The following is a 3,323-nucleotide window of genomic DNA, read 5'->3' on the forward strand; positions in this document are numbered from 1 at the left end:
CACTCCCCCCACACACACACACAGGCCACTGCGCGTGCTCTGTGCACTTCCCCACACACACACACACACAGGCCACTGCGCGTGCTCGGTGCACTTCACACACACACACACACAGGCCACTGCGCGTGCTCTGTGCACTTCCCCCCCCACACACACAGGCCACTGCGCGTGCTCTGTGCACTCCCCACACACACACAGGCCACTGCGCGTGCTCGGTGCACTCCCCCCCCACACACACACACAGGCCACTGCGCGTGCTCGGTGCACTTCACACACACACACACACACAGGCCACTGCGCGTGCTCGGTGCGCCGGGCCGGGCCTGTCTGTGGGATGCCCGTCAAGTGACGGTCTCGGTCCCCAGAGCCGCGGACTCCACGAGCAGCCTCCGCGCCCCTGTGGGCCTTCCTCCCGTCTTCCCGGCTCCTCCCGTGGGGTCGCAGCCCCAGGACCGCGCTGCAGAGGTCAGTGCCAGGAAAGCCCAGACGACGCGTGAAGAACGTGCTGGAAGGGGCGGGGAGCGGGGCCGGGAGCGGCTCTGTACGTCTGCGCCGGGCTGGGCTCCACGCGCAGCACCGCAGAGGCTGGCCGCCACGCCCTCCGCACTCGTGGGAGCCCCGACATCACTGGGGAGCCCGGCCTCGGCCCGCCACGCGCCCCACCCACCACGCACACGCAGCCACGGGCAGCCCCTCCACATGCACCAGCGAGGGCGCGGGGCTGAGCCCTCTGCTCTGAGCCAGGGCGGCCCGGCCCACCTCCAGCTGGCGCGTGGGAGCAGGCGGGGCCAGCCACGCCACAGACCCCCGCACGCACAGACCCCGCGCACAGACCCCCGCACGCACAGACCCCGCGCACAGACTCTCCCCCCCACACACAGACCTCCACGCACACAGGCCCTCCCCCACCCCCGCGTAGACCCCCGCGCACAGACCCAGGTGCGCACAGACCCAGGTGCGCACAGACCCATGCGCACAAACCACACCCCGCACAGATTCCCTCCCCCCTCGCACACACAGAACCCCCCAGCACACAGATCTCGGTGGCAGACACACCCCCCCCGCACACACAGACCCCGCTCACAGACTTCCGCACACACAGACCCCCAACGCAGAGATCCCCACTCAGAGCCCCCCCACGAACAGACCTCCGTGCACAGACCCCCGCGTGCACAGACCCCCGTGCAAAGACCCCACCACGCACAGATCCTGGCACTCAGACACCACCACCCCCACAGACCTCCACTCACAGACCTCCGCGCACAGACCCCCCCATGCACAGACCTCCGCGCACAGAGCCCCCCATGCACAGACCTCCGCGCACAGAGCCCCCATGCACACAGACCCCACACACACACAGACTCACGCTCACAGATCCCCACGCACAGGCCCCCACGAGCACAGACCCCGCAGAGCACAGATCCCCATGCGCAGAGCCATGCGCACAGACCCCCTCACGCAGACCCCCCCCCGCGCACACAGACCCCTGCGCACAGATCCCCACGCACAGACCCCTGCGCACAGATCCCCACGCACAAACCCATGCACACAGACCCCCTGCGCGCAGACACCCCTACCCCGCACAGACCCCTGCGCACACAGAACCCTGCGCACAGACCCCCGCACACAGATCCCCGCACACAGACCCCTGCGCGCACAGACCCCCGCTCGCAGACACCCCTACCCCGCACACAAACCCCTGCGCAGACCCCACACACAGACTCCTGCGCACAGATCCCCACGCAGACCCATGCGCACAGACCCCCGCACACACAGACCCACCCGCACAGACACACACACCCCCACAGATCCCTGTGCGCACAGAACCCCCCCACAGACCCCCGTGTGGGGCGGTGAAGCACGTTACACAGTGGGGCCTGGTCGCCAAGCCGGGAGTGGAGCTAATCCAGCGGAGCACAGTCCCCTCTGTGTGCACCCTGGCAAGCCTGCGGAGCAGTCCACCCACCGTGTTCCCTGCCATGGCAGCTACCCACGCGGGAAGGCGCCGTGGGAGCCCGCGTTCTTGCCTCTGAACTCCGCCAGCCCCTCTCCCCAAGCCTCAGCCACGAAGTCGCAGCAGACACCATCTGTGAGATCCAGCCAGCTAGGAAGCAGCTCTGGTTAACTCCTCCAAGCCTGCCAACCGAGCACAGGCAGAGTACCTTTCAGGAATTCCAGCCTTCCTGTCTGAGCTACTTACTGCTAAATATAGTCTCCAAACTGCCACCTCCCGGTGCCCCTGGCCCAACACGTCGCTGGCGCTGGGCTCAGCCCTGGCAGCACAACAGGGCCCGGAGCCCACCAGCAGCGCTTTCGGGGTGACACCCCTCCCCTGCCACCACGAGGCCCCCAAGACGCGCAGGGACACCAGGCCGCAGAGCCGCGGCCGGCCTGGCGGTGGGTCAGGGCAGGGCAGGCCGGGCACCGCCGAGGCTCGCACGGCAGCTCCCGCTGGGGAGTCCCAGTCACGCGCGGGAACATAGCCCAGCCCATGCTGACCCCCGCGGGGGGACGACATAGCAACAACATTGCCATCTCAAACCCGAAGACTGTGCACTTCGGGAGGCCCGTCCCTCTGTCCTTCTCGGGAGGAGGCCAGGGACCCCAGGCTGCAACCCACCGGGAACCCCGAATGCCCGTGACCGCGGCCTGTCATGGCAGCCGGTCAGCAGGCTGAGCCCGCAGGGTGGAGGCCCGGTGGGAAGGGCCGTGACTCTTACCTCCAATGAACCACCGACAGCCAGAGGTGAGCTGCGGCTCGGGGGCAGCGCCCAGTTCACTCTCCAGGCAGGACGCACAGACACACGCACGCACGCACACACGCCCGGGCCCGCCGCGGGAGCCAGGGGCCCGGCTCAGCGCTGGGGTCACCTCAGGGCGCCTCGCGGACAGACAGGGACAGACAGACAGCACGCGCCGCACGGACAGGCGCCGCTGGTGTTTACAGAGAAGGAGAGAAAGTTAAAGTTGCCTGCTTTTCCTCTGGCTGTCTGCGAGCCTGGGTGGGTTCTTGGAGGGGAGGGGAGGACGTGCTCCCGGGCTCCCGCGGTGGGGGTCCCGCGGCGGCGCGAGCCCGGGGTGACTCGCCGGCGGGGGAGGGGAGGCGCCGTCATTTGAGATCCGCCTCCTCCAACCCCGCACGGAGGTGGTGGGGAGCTGCCCGAACTCCCGCGAGGGCGGAAACGCCTGGGTTTGGCCTTCCCCCGTCCCGGTCGGTCCCGGCGAGCAGCAGAGCCCTGGCGCCGGCCCTGGACATCACCCCATTCCGGGCGGCCCGGGGCTCAGGGCGCGGGGCCCCGCGTCTGCGGGTGGCGGGCGGCCCT

This window comes from Dipodomys ordii, unplaced genomic scaffold (genome assembly GCF_000151885.1).
Source record: "Dipodomys ordii isolate 6190 unplaced genomic scaffold, Dord_2.0 Scaffold66, whole genome shotgun sequence".
NCBI classification, from domain to species: domain Eukaryota; kingdom Metazoa; phylum Chordata; class Mammalia; order Rodentia; family Heteromyidae; genus Dipodomys; species Dipodomys ordii.